At 38.4% G+C, this 15,309-nt stretch overlaps 1 long non-coding RNA gene across 1 annotated transcript; it reads left to right on the forward strand.

Annotated features, from left to right (window-relative positions):
- The first annotated feature begins 8,695 nt into the window (after nt 1–8,695).
- Nucleotides 8,696–14,665, forward strand: LOC139138671 (uncharacterized). Its single transcript, XR_011553656.1, has 3 exons — nt 8,696–8,872; nt 12,071–14,426; nt 14,532–14,665. It is a non-coding gene; the product is annotated as an uncharacterized lncRNA (long non-coding RNA).
- Nucleotides 14,666–15,309: the final 644 nt, after the last annotated feature.

The raw sequence follows: 15,309 nt of genomic DNA on the forward strand, positions 1-15,309 counted from the left end.
AGAGTATTCTGTTTATAAATGTTGTATGATAGAGTAACGGTGATTGGTTTTCATTAACACATACAAGAATGAATAAAACCATTACATATTTCAGTCAAACTTAGTATATAGAGCACGAGAGACCAAATTTTATCGACCAAAATAATTTTACAAATAATGGTCATGTAGAGGGACCTTGTAAAATCAAGATAAAAGTGGTAATACATGTTCGTTCATTATTCTTCGAACCATTGATTTTTTTCAATGGCAAAAATGTAAAAAAGTGTTGGACAAAAATTTCGTGGTTTGAGCAGTTCACGTTTTCCGACGAAGACAAAGGTTTCGAGAAGAAAATGAGAAATATTTTGATCCATACAACTCAAAACAATCCAGGAAAAGAAGTCGTTCAAACTGCCAGGCCAGTTCACAAATTCAGCCATCCATCCGACGGTTAGAAATCTCGAATGAACGGTGTTCTGAGTAGATTATATCAATATATGTGTCAGGGCATGATTGTAACACAGCCTTATGGCAATATTAATAAACACAGCATATTTGCTCTCAGTGATTTATTGCTTCGGTATCAAACTGAAAGCCTTGTATAAAGTGTATCTTCAGATAAACATAAATTATACTCTTTAACAGTTTGTAAATGTCGAGAACAAACTCCGTGAGTCTCACAAAAGCAGAAAATAAATAAACAGCTCGGAAAAATCACGGGCTAAGTTACGAACTTGAAAGCAATCCCCCCGGGTATCGCGAAATGGCGCCCTCACAAGAGCGTCACAGCAAACTTTCAGCTCACACATGTATGAGATAAGGTCTCTGTATCGCTTATACATATTCACGGACACGGCAAAGAGACTGAGAACAGAGTTTGTAACTTTGAGTAAGAATCTTAGTTCAAAATGGAGATAACTTTATTTGTTCATACAAGTCTGTCGTCAAAGACGGTAAACACAATATCAAACCAAAAGTCAGATCACATTTACCTATGGAAACAGACTATGCTGTATTGAAAACGAACGTCAACTACACTCTTGAGATGTGTTAACATGTAAATTTACACAGTTTACCACACACAAATAAATGTTTCCTTGCATCACCTTGATCTAAATTCCCCCTAATGAATTCAGGTCTGTTGTTTTTATGGTTTCCTCGTTTTTGATCGTATGACCACTGTACAAGACAAACTTGGATGATTAGACGCCTTGTGTAGCAGATATTACAGTCTGAGAAACACAAACTAAAGAATGGATACCGCTCAATGGAGGTATTACAATCAAAAGCAAGCTTACCGTAAAATATGTGTGTGGAATAAATTTTGACTCCTCGAAGACATTCATCGAAACTCCGCTGAGTTTATACGAACTTTTCTCTTAGAAAAGTTTCAAATGTCATCAGCTGATCGAACATATGGACCTGTACACAGGGCATCAAACCGAAGAAGAACAAGTCATGAATACAATAGTCTCTTTAAACACATTAGATAGCAAGAAATAAAGTGTAGGCCATCAGGTATCTGTGGAGTGGCTAGAGTGTTGCTATGATTGGTTTTTGTGACGAAATTGTTGTTTTAATTCCTTACAGCAGAATCCAAGTATTTGGTCCTGAGGAAGAGCTGCAAATTTTCGCACCTTAACGAGGTGATTAACTTTTCATTTCCGTTAACAATGAGGCCTATACTGTTTTCATATATGACCTCGAGGATGTCCACCCTCGAGGTCATACATGTAGTTCACAAGCAACAAGTATTATCATATATAAGTATTATTCCCTAATATTTCTTCTTCGTTCAGCGAAGGAAAATACGAGTGACGTAATGAGTGTGTGACCACGAGTCGGAGACGAGTAGTCACATGGTCATTACGTCACAAGTATTTTCCGAGCTGAACGTAGAAAAAATATTAGCGAACAATGTATCATATGCAAAAGTCAAGAATTCGTCATTTTTTGCAAAATGAAAGGGGTTTTCCTGAACTATTCCGCGTTTAAACTTTCATTGAACTACTTTAGGAATAATGTCAATAGGCCGTGGGTAAGGTGTCAATCATTTCTAGTCATCGGTCACGTGAGCCAGGAATACGGCGCTCACGCAGGTTTACGGAGCAAATTCAACGATCTCTCGGTCTACCATACCTTGAAAAGATAGTATAGATGTAGATATTTACCTTAGACAAAGTAACACTATTGTATTGTCGAGAACAAAAATTGACTGAATCTCAAAACGTCGGTCCAGCCGGCCGCTACCGACGCTGGGTGAAATGCTTACGCCTTACGCAACCCAAGGTAATGCGACCAGGCACTTGTTCGTATGCGTTGTTTCCGAAAAGTGTTCACGTGATTCCATAGAAATATACAGGCGTTACAATCTTGTGTTTCCATTGTTCGGATTATTATTGTCGTAGTCTTTGAAAATAATGATTTCATGACATGACTTTTTGGAGGCTCAGTGTGTGGTAACATAGAGCACGGTCCCTTGTGGAGCGACCGTGCATAGAGGGACCGTGTATTGACGCAGCACTTGGCGGCGTTGTTGCAATGGAAACTGTACACCCATGATTTACCGCTAGGAAGTACTCTCGTGCGTCGAAAATTCAGACGAAGCTTGGGTCTAGACATACGAACGAAACTTGCACGTCATATACAAACTTCGATGGCAAAAGAAATTCCGGCCACCATGTCGTTTGTTTACATTGACGAGCACATCAAAGATCGACTCATCAAAATTGATGATATAAACGCAGGTTGTCATGACGTAGAACGACGAGAGCATAAAATTCGCATTTCTTGTCAAAAGACGACCAAACTTGGCTTGTGCATGCGATAAGAAAATGTCTGATACAATTATGAATTATGAGAGCCATATTTTGCTCTTTATGTTGTATATCTTATCATAGAGCTTGATTTAATACAGACACGGCTAGGAATGGTCTTGAGGATATCGGCACGTGACCTGACGACGTCGTTGTTGTTGTTGCTCTTTTATTGTATACTGGAAGATTCGAATTAGCCTGGGATATCCGTCGTACGAGGGCGCTCCTATGCCCGCTTCGTCTCGAGCGACGAATTTGCAGTCCAGGGTTGAGGCTGATCACAGATTAATACTTTGCATGGATTATTCACGTTCAAACATATCAATGTTAAAGTACGTATTGCGCGTTTTTTGTCTCCTCCTTGGGTGAAGCATGGCTTGTGAAGAGGTTTAAGTGTCGACAACTGTATCCGTCAAACGGCCATTGCCTGTTAAGGAATTTTATTAATGTATGATGAAAAAACTCATTTATTGATGCGCTGTATCACATGAATATGGCTGTGGCTTTTATTTCTAGAAAAATACTTGTGGGAACTACACAGGAAATGCCATATGCAATTGAGTGACTTGGTATCGTTATGGTCACACATATAATTGCGTGTTTGAAGGGACCGTTGATTCTCAAAGTAACAATTATAAGATTTGTTCACAATTTCCTTGCGGACGGTAACTCAGAAGAACCGATTTCATGAATCAGTATAGGAACAATTGTTGATTTTTTCCCTACAACACAAGATAATATATAAGAATTTCACCGATGATTTAATGAGATTAATAAATGCCAAATTGAATATTAATATGCAATTTAATTGTTTCCAAACCAAGCAATGCGGAAGAATTGATGCACATGGTAAAATGTTCATTGAAGAGGCGACGTCTACAATACTGGGGAGTATGAAATGAATTTGAATATCATAGGATACTTGTTGGTGCATAAGTTTTGTTATTCTTTGTTTCTCTGCGAAATCAATTTCTTGCTTTCAACGTTTCGGGGAATCATTTCCCATATGGTTAACTAACGACATCAGTTAGCTATGTAACCACTTAACCAAATTAGTTCACCTATTTTTTGTGTGGACGTGACCACGTGACTATATGCAGAGAGAGAGAGAGAGAGAGAGAGAGAGAGAGAGAGAGAGACAGAGAGAGAGAGAGAGAGAGAGAGAGAGAGAGAGAGAGAGAGAGAGAGAGACAGACAGACAGACAGACAGACAGACAGAGCTTGTATGATGTTCAAATGCAATTGCAGAAATATTGGACAGCATTGCAACTCCATATATGGCCTTCCTGGTTGCCCAGATGTCTTTTAGATGTAGGACCGTTACGCGTTCGCCCACGCGTTGACTCTACCACGTAGGGTCATGACCTTTCCCGTCGTCTTGTCTCATGAAGTGACGTCATCTCTTCACATCCAACGGCCAGTTTATGGTGCATGAATGCGTCAATGTCGAGTCCAATTTCCATCATGGGAGGTATCACAGCAGCACTGCCCACGGAAAGCGCAGACAGTCTCTTGATTTCAAAACGAAGGTGCAATGACTGAATTGGCTCCTGCAATCATTCCATAAAAGTGACTTAGGATTATCAAAATATTTTGAAAACATGAAATCAAAGGGAAAGTGTGTTAAGCGTCTATTTCTGAAGTAATTGCTGACGTGCAACATTTTATGAAAGATTTTAACATTTCTCAAGTCATTGTAGATTAATTTTGCATTATGTATATACAGATCATTCTTTGTATTCAGCTTATTTCTAATTAAAAAAGACATTCGATATACAATAGGCTTGTTCGATTTGCTTTATTTTTCATAGCATTATTTATCTACATTTCATAATGACGACATTATTGATAGTGTTGATCTTAAAGCAATACTGTGAGGTCAAGTCCAAACAATGAAACAACATAAACTAGAAAGACGGCGTTCAAATGTTTACTCTTAGTCGATACCACGACAGTAAAATTATGACTGTAATCCTACATCTTAAAGATACTTCCAAACACTTAGTTTCGATTTCTGTGAAAATATTTGTCTCTTGGTAAATTTCGTTCATGTCAATATTTGTGCGTTCGTATTTAGTAGTTAACTGACATGCAACGCCACTGATTTCATGTAGATTGAAGAATTTATTTATGGTCAAAATAAAACGATGTGCTATGTTTTTCACATGTCACTTAACATATTGAATATTTTCATTCAAGAACATCATAATAAGTTTCGTACTTTTAATCTTTGTTATTTAAATGTATCTTATGTCCGAGTAAAAGAATGTACAAATATATAAATGAATGAATATGAAAAAATACAAATTTCAGAAATATCTAATCAATAACTATAATAAAAACGTACGTAAGTAAATCAATAATAGTAGTAAGTAAGAAATAAACAATCAACAAATAAACTTATCATGACTAATAACTAAATAAATAACTAGCTATCTAAATAACTATGTAAATAAAAAAATAAACAGTTGATTTTTTTTATTTATACTAAGTTAATTAGTAAATAAATGAGTAAGCAATAAATAAGTTAATCATCAATGAACAGGCAACTAATGTTGGAGGTTTGCAGAGGATGTTAGTATATACAATATAATTACCACTATTGGGACTTTGACGTCGCCGCATTGATTTCTGGGACTGTTTAATATCTAGAGGAAAATGAAATTGATTATTTTCGTAAAAACTAGAACAATTTTTTTCTATCAAAACGAAAACTGCACTTACTTACTATTGTAAAAATGTTTTTTTTCTCACAATCTGCTCTTTGTTCATATTTCTCTTCAGTGCAATATTGAAAAATAATAACGAAATACCGACGTTGAGCTGAATGTTGATCGTCACGTTTTTATTGCTTTCACACCTGGCAATGACGTCATCAAAGTTATGATGACCTGTGGTCAAACATCCGTCCATGAATGACGAGTAATTGGGATTTTCCCGATAAATGTTTATAAAAGCCTACAGAGAAATCTTTGTTGATCATGAACTTTTGTAAAAGAACTGACTTGCAATGTAAGAAAGTCTACTGCATGCACCTGCAAATATTTGAACGAAGGTCAATTGTCGTATTGCTTAGGCAGTTTCCTCGTTTCGCCTACTTACATTGTACTAGTATGACCTTGAAGTCAACAAACAGTATAAATTTGCACCCTGGAGGCTCTCTGTAGGCGTTCGACCTCGCGTTACAAGCAAGTCTTCGACGACTGGAAATTGCCATCGATTATCACTCCCAATCGTGAGAAGTTTGAATAATGTCTCGGCAATGGAAAAAAAAGTCAGGAGCAGTTCGAGTTCACTTTGCGGCAAGCTCAGGTAGCGTCATTTGCGCATGTCTGAACATCGTGGCGTGATCTTTGTGGAATCCGTGTGACTGGAGCGATCGGATCATTGAGAATCTTATAAACACTGCGTGCTTTCTAGTGCTGTCAGGCCATTTATGGCGGCAAATTGCTTCAAATATCAAGGGAGGTGATATCTCTCAATAAAAAGGAAGGATTATGTCTAAAGAGGCGAACACGTCGTATACTAAATCGTGTTTATGGTTTCCATGGCGATTCTTCCTGGTAAAGTGATTCAGTGAAATAAATGGAGGATTTTTCTCCTGTAAAAACAATCAATTTTACAATTAAATCGGATACACATGATCGTACGATCATTTTTTCTTTAAAAAATTGAAACGATTGCTTTTAATGATACAGCTATCGTGAGAATATGAAGGAAACTTCAGATGGCCGTCATTTTTAAAGTGTACGCGTAATTCATTTAATATCATCGTTCGCTTCCGTTTGATGCAGAACTCTCTGAAGATATGAGATGAGAAAATCAATAGCCGTCCATGATTTGAGAGATTTCGTGAGCATTGAAACACAGCAACCATTATCGTAAAATGATCGCAAACCATTCAGTTCTCCTTCAATAATGCAAACACACGAACTCTTTAGCGGGGGAGATTTACAATCATGCAGTGCCATTCTTTACCGCCTTCTAAATGATGAAGTGTTGGCAAAGTTTAATCGTTTCTGCTGCACAAAATGTCGTTATTGCCACCCTCAAAAACCTGAGTAAATCTTGCCAAATGATTTACCGAGTCATAACATATGGGTTTAGTGGAACAAGATTCTTAAGTTTGTGAATGTATTCTATAATGAAGGAACACAAAATTATAGTGTGTTGCAACGCACGCTTTACCCTGGACCGCCGTTGCGATCTTGAAACCCTTTCTCTCCGCAGAGAGTGTAGGTTGCTCAAAATGTCGAATCGGTCCTTCTGTAAACTGTCACAAAGCGCTGAGCGGGACATTCAAACGATCTGTAACTGATCAAGGTGAATTTTCCGTGAATTGTCTCCAAAATGTGATGATGTATGGTTATGTATATGTGTTGTCATGATGACACTTTCCAAGTTGCGCCGAAGATAAATCCCAAAGTTCAACACTATCATGTTGCTAAGTCCCGTGCTTTCTGAGGAGAGCAAATCTAATTGCCATGTCAACGGGAATGAATTGAGTGAAGACTTAACCCACAACCAAGCATGTGCTCAGCGGAGCACATAATGGGTATTGTCAAGTTAAGAACTATGACGTCAAGATATACACTTTCAGTAAAAACTGGAGACTCATGACGTCATATTCCATCATCACCTCACGACGTCTGCGTTCTAGAATCAGCATTAGTCGGATGAGCACTGATTTTTACTTAAGATATCCGATTCTGTTGGAATTTCAACACATACAGATTAGCTTCTGAAATATACATGTCAACGGCGAAACGAAAAACCACCTAACATCTCCGACTTAAAGTCTGAAGAAATAAAAACGTCGGCCGAAAAATGCCGTGAATCTTGCAAAAAGTTACGGAACAGGTTATTATTTTTCAGTGTCATGGAGACCAAAATACGCATCATCAAGAGCAGAAATAACTCGCAGCGTGGTCATTACTTACATCCGTGTCATTTGCGTTACCGCTGTGTCTCCTTGCAACCGTGCGACAAAAATAACGACCTTACATTTTATTTTAAGCGGAACATTATCATAATGTTCCTGTAGAAAACACAGACTTTGACCCGCGAGTGCCACCTTTCTAGTTCGTTTTCCACTCGGTTCAAATTGTCGTGCCACTTCGTTGGATATAAAGAGTGAAATATATTCTCCAGGGAAAGATTTATGGACTCAATTTATCTTTTTTGAAGGTTTATTTTCCGATTCTGCTTCACTTTTGAATGCTAATGACAAACTTATCCGCCGACACATCTCAAACACCACTGCAAACCGGACCGTGTGAAAACTTACAGTAATGCTTAGGTTTAATTTTCAGAAATATGACGTGGGCAAACGCCATACATCCTGCATGATGTAGACAGGCAATTAAATACTTGCTGAAAGAAAATTGAAGGAAATAACTCCCGGGAAAAGGAGGCGGAAACCTCACTGAATTCAAGTGAAATGCTGAGCATACAGCAATGACACTCACAGTGTGATTGGCGCAGCAATGTCAACGCCGGATTCCTTTCATCGATTCACAGAAAAGAAAAGTTTAATAAAAAAAGAGTGAGCGCTTTGTTTGACGTATCTTATGTCACTTCATCAGATGCAAAATCATTGTTGCAGGTTGAGTGTTTCCAAGGTGACTCGAGAGGTTGCAGGGAGGATATGGTATTTGCTGGGCGTGATTAGGAGATAGGTATTACGATACCGTCCAGCGTCGCGTTCGTCCGCTCTCAAGGTGAAATCCTGCATATGAAAATGATCGACTGGCGAACAACGTGAATCGATTATCGTAACAGGAACTGACCCAACAATAAACTGTTTTGAATATAGCCCGGTACGCCTTTATCCAATGGCGCTTCCTGCTGTGCGTGCCCCCCGACTATATCTATATAAATCACTCTTTATTCACCTTCATAAGTTACTGTGTTTGTGGAAGTCTGTTTAATAGAGTATCTCTCAGCGGTCGGTACGGTATCTGGCGTTAGCGATACAGTGCGCAATAGCAATGATGATGGAAGCGTGGAAACTTTGGGCTTGTGTTCTCGTCATGTATTTCTGTACCACAGCTACATCAGCATATCCATCACGAGGGGTAAGTTTTAATCAGTCTTCTTCTTATCTATCAAGTTTTTTATGTCCGCCATTGATTTCCTATTTCAACGATTTCAGTTGCACATGCCAGCAATTAAATTTGTTTGAAGAGCGTCATTTTCGATACCAGGTTCTTCATACACCGTCCTTGTTCATTGTATCTTCGCTTTTTTGTCACACGATGGCAATGTTGAATGCATAAAGAGTCGCTGCACCTCCGAAGAGACTGATTAAATCCTTAAAAATCTATATCATTGGCTTTAATTTATTTGCATGGATCTCTATGAGGCATAGATCCTAAATATGCTGTCAATATGCTTAAAATCAACAGATTCTGTTTCGTTTATACCAGGGCATTGAAAGGTCGAACCATTAAACAGTTTACTTATAATTGAGTTCTTGGTTAAGTGACACCTTTTAAAGATTGAATAATTAACGAGGAGAAACCCCATTTGTATCCTAGATGTCGAGAGCACGTGTCTTTAAATCAAAATAGCTTATAATTCGCAAAGTTCGATCAGTTCAATTATACTGTGCTGCATCTTAGTGTTAAAATGGAACCGGGAACTTGAAAAATTGACAAGAAAGTTCGACTAGAAACGGAAAACTGCTTTCGCTGGTGCGACATAAAGACTGTTTTCATTCTAGTATTCCGTCTGTATACTGGGGACTTTCTTCAAGAATCTAAAATGAATATGATTAGTGCAAAGTAAAGTTTGAAATAAACATGATCACATGACGTTGTACTTAATGATGGAATATACAACGGGTCTGTTTGTCAACTGATAAAGCACATCGTATACACGACACAATAATGAATAGGTGATTTCACATTTAATATGAACGGAAATCTAACAACGAGTGCATAGATAAGCTACTGACAAGTTTACTTGATTTTTAAAGCTGTTAATGTGGACAGAAAATTTAAGGGTTGATGCAATTTTTTCCTACTTTTTCAAATGAGATGATACAGTTTTTCTGGCTTATATTAAAACTGGATAAAAAACTGGTGAATTTTGGTCAAGTGAATACCCTGTAAAGAACTGCACAAGGTAGTTTATGATAATGCTCAAGTGTCATAAATTACCAGCAATAACAAACCTAACACAAAAACTGATAGGAAAGATACAGTGTACGTAACAAAGCACACGTCGACGTTTGCATTTATATTTTCAACAAAGTACTCTTATCTGCGCTCTGCATGCACATGGCTATCTGTTTTCCAATTTATGAGAAAGTAATCCCATGATGCAGCGGAGAAGAGTCTCCCTGAGGAGGTGCGTGTTTGAAACGGGAACCTGGCGACAACATTTAACTCTTAACTCGATGGCTTCATTGTTGACAAACGCCATTTCAATAAATGCAACAGAATAAACCCAAAAATATTTGATTATCCGAGCCAAACAGTAGAAATGTGGCGATCAAAGATTTCCAACGTTCTATGCTGTGCCACTCTGCTTGAGGTGATTGCCAAAATGAGGAACGTACCTTCACAGTAGCAATTAAAAAGCCGACATTTTGGTCATTAAGTCGAATATTTATGGCATCTTTGGAGTGGGTTCGACCTTTGCCGGTTGTATTGACAAAGTCAATCCATGAGGATCATAACTCATTGTAGTAATATTTAGTGCGGTCTTTGACAGTCATTTCACTGTTTAATCAGGTAGCTTCAGGCAATCGCTACTTTATTCCAATATGGATTGTCTGTTTGATTTACGCAATAGCTTTCGCTTCCACCCAATTTAAATGCAAAATTAGCGTCAACAAATCCATTCACAAAGTTTGATGCTATCAGCACTTTCTATCAGGTCTTCTGTCTTAAATATCAGTGGACGAACATAGTTCACATCAATAGTGTCTGAGAAAATATGAGTAACATTTATAAATGTCTACCATGATATATGAATCATCACGTAAGTTATTGAATTTAGTCGTGTCTATGAATAAACTCGTATGATTTGATCAGGATGGAAAGATCATGATGGATTTTGTGCATGCACAAAACGAGCATTATGGAAGAAGAAAATGGTATTTATCACGCATGGAAGAGCTCAAATCGTGAGTCGACCACGAAGAACTGATACTGATAAGTCCACGGGTCTTTAAACACTATTAACACGTTTATCATTAAGTCTAGTTTGCACAATAGGGCCCTCACTTTGATTGAGTACGATAATTGCCAACTAGAATAAAATAGTAAATAGCTACAATGATTTGATGTTTAAAATGCACGACTTGCAATAATACATCGCGTATTCTGAAAAATTCGAAAGTGTCCATTTAGAAAGTTGCTTATCTTAATAAAGGACTTGTTTAAAATACAACTAGCACTGATTTTAGACATCTCTCAAGTGACAGCATGGTTTTAAATTCCCTGTGCCTGCCTGCCTGCATGCCTGCCTGTCTGTCTGTCTGTTTGTCTGTCTGTCTGCCTGTCTGTCTGCCTGTCTGCCTGCCTGCCTGCCTGCCTGTCTGTCTGCCTGCCTGTTTGTGTGTCTGTGTGTCTGTGTGTTTGTCTTTGTCTTTCCGAAGCTCTTTGCCTGTATATTTCTCTTTGTGAGTGAGTGAGTGAGTGAGTGAGTGAGATGCGTATGTCACAGTTTTACAAAGTTCGAACATCATTGCATTTCTTCATCTTACTCCTCCTTAGCCACAACCGCCTGCTCTTCCACATCAACACTATCATCATCATCATCATCATCATCATCATCATCATCATCATCATTGTCGTTGGGCTCTCTGTCGTCATCTGCCTCGCAACTACTATGACGTTTCGCGGGGATGATACGTTTTGATCTTTACTCACTTGATGCACTGTGCAATGACCTGGTTAAGACTGTCAACTATTTTCTTTCAACTCTTTGTCAAATCTGAAATATTCCCGGTCTATGATGTATGGCTTTCTGTCTCTTACTGGCACTGTAAGTTTACCGATTGTATGATAATAGTTGGAGAAGTCCACGACGATTGTTTGAAGGAACCCATAATGATGACGAGATGGACCGTTGGAGGAAAATAGGACGCGCTTGGTTCTCCCAGATGCATATACATGATGATGATGATGATGATGATAATGATGATGATGATTGATGATGATGATGATGATGATGATGATGATGATGATGATGATGAAGGATGATAATAATAATAGTGATGATCATGATGATTTTTATGACGACGAAAATCAAATTCTGTTTAGTTTTTCAGGCAAAACTGTCGAAACGACAAAGACTGTCAACGAAAGCTCGGCTTTGGATTCTGCCTCGGAGGATACTGTGAGCGAAGTTTCATGATGATCGGCAAGACGTGCAGCGTGGCCTCAGAGAAGAAATGCCCGGATGGTTATGAGTGCATCAACTACTACTGTCGCGAGAAAGGAGGCGGCCTTAAGTTGTTCACCAGTGGCTTTCACTTCTGAAGAGAGGACTCCACACTGAGGGAGAGAAACAACCAACGTCTCACGCAAGCCTTAATCAACCCGCTGTACAAATTGCGAAAATATCAAAGTCCACGATACCTCAAGAGTGTCCAAAATGATACGCACTTCTAGGAAAACCAAAACCAAAGCATCGAATGAAACCTTAAAGACTTTATACAATTATCCATGCAACACTTAAATCTTGCTCAGTCACGGTAGCGTAATCGAATATAAACTAATTATTATACTAAGAATTACCTCGACAATTGCAGTTGACCTGCGCATTGTGCATGATGCTCTGCCCATCTCATTGCACTTTATTTTGATACAAACTTCTGACTGGGATTAATTTCACCACATTTGGGCTCGCCACTTGTGGCATTCGTAATGCGATTTACCAATTAGAGCTATTGAAAAGATGCTGATAGGCCTGTTTTGCCGAAACAGCCTCAGAATAATGGCCTGTAAATTGCTTTTTGGCTTCAGGCTCCCTTCGCCAATCTCATCATTGTAAATATGCCGTCATTTTATCACCTTTTTCCTTTCTGTCAAACCTTCCCATTTTCTTCCCCTCGGATGTTGATTATGATAGTCTGAATTTCCTGGACCCTCAGTTTAACAAAATAAAACCATGGACAATTTTCAGAAAAAAAACCCTGGAATTTCCAGAAGTGAAAGGGGGAAAATGGAGTTCGTCTGTCAGTTTTAAATATATCTGATGTGAATATGTCTCGTTCAGTGAATGATCGCAATTACAATATAAATCCCTGAATTATAATGGTTTATTGTTGGCCTCATATATGTAGTGTATTATCATAGTTTGGTTTCTCCTGATCACAGAAATTTCCATTGGGAACGAGATTTTGAGATTACCTATAGGCGGTATCATTTACTCGTTTAACTGATTGAACTTTATGATCACTTTTGCTTAACTCGCTTAAAGGCAAAATTGCACTAAACCTTTCTCTTATGGACTTGAGTTTGCCTTTTCAATGTCTATATAAGCCGACAAGAAAACCCAGGATCTGGACCTGAGCTAACGCGAAGTTTTAAAGTTTAGCCTTATTCGACAAAATATATATTTTGATGACGTCTTGTATCCCGTAAAATCATAGACAGGAGGAGCAACTGTTACAAGCTCACGAAAGCCACGCAGTATATGTTTTCGCTGAAAGTTTTCACATCTCGATGAACTTGAAATCGCGGATAATTTACGGTGGTCTGAGACAATCAGAACCTATACCCAGACTGATTACTACAATCATTTCACGCTGGATCAAGGGCTTAGTCAATTGGTAGATTTCATGATAAAATCGATTCGAATATAATAACAAGCACAACAGTCCTCTTGTCGGTCCCATGATGCTTTTCGTGCCAGGTAACTTATGGCATTTGTGGCTGATGCTACCCTGGACGATAGATTGGTCGTCGAATGATACACAAGGCACCAAACTTTCTGAACGTCATGAATTGTATTACTGAAAAATGTGATACAATGTGTGTACAGCAAAAAACATGCAATTTATTAGACAAGTGCGTGTATAGAGTTTTGAACGGCCGCAGCAATGCATCGTGGGATAACCGGGAAAAGGTCTATTCACGGGAGATAACGCCAGTCCAGCGACGCCATGTTATTATCCACAGACCACACATCTTCAGTATAAATATACCGATCACGTACATATGGTAATTGCAACATGTATATTTTAATATTACGGCAAGTATATTAAATCGTATGACCTTACTTCTCGTGTCGTTAAGCGTGTTCCTCAACACCTGATTAAACATTTCCTTGTGAAACGAAACCACTTGTATTCACACACTGTAATCCTCGTTTGCAGATCACGCAGATGGTCTGAATACGAAAGAGTAAAGACGAGAATTATTTGCATGTACTGGTTGTATTAATTCAAGCATCACATAACAGTGCTATGGCTTTGCCGTCAAACAACTTTATGTGCTTTACACGTGGGAAATTATTCATTGAAAGTCTTGTATTTGTTTTCGAAAATCTAGGGATTTTATCGGTTTTTAGTACAATGTGTGTACTTTATGAGGCGGGGTCATCAGTGCGTTGAATCGAACCATGCTTCGAGAAGTACAATGTCAGACATATATAGAGGCTGACAGACACCAGGTGAAATATACGTGTTCATGTATCTCCGCAAGTAGGTCAGTCAGTTACTATGGTGAGTTATATCTTATATCCTAGTCATATCTTATATCCTATCTAATATCCTAGTCACGCTGATACAGGTATGAACCTCTCTAAAGATATCGTCATTGTCATGTCCGAAATTTCCTAAATTACCAAGAAATATCAGTTCATCCATAAACCACCAACTAGAGAGTAGAAAATAAAGGGAAGTCAGCAGTATGTTACGCAGTACTTATGAACAGAGAGAGAGAGAGAGAGAGAGAGAGAGAGAGAGAGAGAGAGAGAGAGAGAGAGAGAGAGAGAGAGAGAGAGAGAGAGAGAGAGAGAGAGAGAGAGAGAGAGAGAGAGAGAGAGAGAGAGTTACCATTCAAGCTCAAGAGTTGTGAGTATTTCAATTCTCTAAAATCAACTATTCTGTGAAAAGTCGAAAGCACTTGTAAACGGCTACAAACGTTTTAATGGGAGAAGCTGGTAGGATACGATGCATACAACTTTATCGCGCTTATTGAATTTTCACATTCATTACATGTAAGATGCAGAAACTAATACGATACATCCTCGAGGGTCCATGTTAGTTATAACAGAAATACGAATTCCGTATTCTCACGGCATCTGTAATCTTGTGGACAGTCACGCTGGCCTATTTCTCTGCACAGGAATTGACGGAGCATACTCAACGCAGTGTCTTGCGAGTGTATAGCCGTTTAAACCGGCACTTTAAATCAAGTATAAACCTGCGTCAAACGTATTCTCTATAAATACATTATTCATCCAGTTTTTTTTTGAACCAAAGAGAACGTAAATCAAACATGCGATAAAAATCTCCAAGCAGATCATGATTTGAAATATGACATTAAAGATG

The sequence above is a fragment of the Ptychodera flava genome, chromosome 8 (assembly GCF_041260155.1).
Source record: "Ptychodera flava strain L36383 chromosome 8, AS_Pfla_20210202, whole genome shotgun sequence".
Classification (NCBI taxonomy): domain Eukaryota; kingdom Metazoa; phylum Hemichordata; class Enteropneusta; family Ptychoderidae; genus Ptychodera; species Ptychodera flava.